The following is a 491-nucleotide window of genomic DNA, read 5'->3' on the forward strand; positions in this document are numbered from 1 at the left end:
AAACTTTCCAAGATGGTGACCTTTTCAATAAATCATCTGAGATAATTGGATACCCAAATGGGAAAAATATAATTTGATTCTGACCTCATGCTGCATATAAAAATCAAGTCCAAATAGATTCACAAAGAAATAAAAAATAATGGAGATTTTTAGGTGAAAACACAGGAGAATATCTTCATAATCAAGAAGTATGCAAATATCTCTTAGGACACAAACAACATAATCATAAAGAAAAAAATAAATTGGGCTATATTAAAATTATTAACTTCTATTTCTCAAAAGACACTAATAAGAGAGTAAAAAGTCAACACCATATATTTGCCATGTATACATGAAAATCATTGAGACACTAAAGATGAAACCATACAAAACCTACAACCCCCAAATTCTACCACTGAGTATATATTCAACCAAAATGTGTACATATGTTCCCCACGAGGCATGTATAAGAATATTTGTATCATGACTCAGTGTGAAATACTAAACAGGAA

Source organism: Suricata suricatta, chromosome 13, assembly GCF_006229205.1.
Source record: "Suricata suricatta isolate VVHF042 chromosome 13, meerkat_22Aug2017_6uvM2_HiC, whole genome shotgun sequence".
NCBI lineage: Eukaryota > Metazoa > Chordata > Mammalia > Carnivora > Herpestidae > Suricata > Suricata suricatta.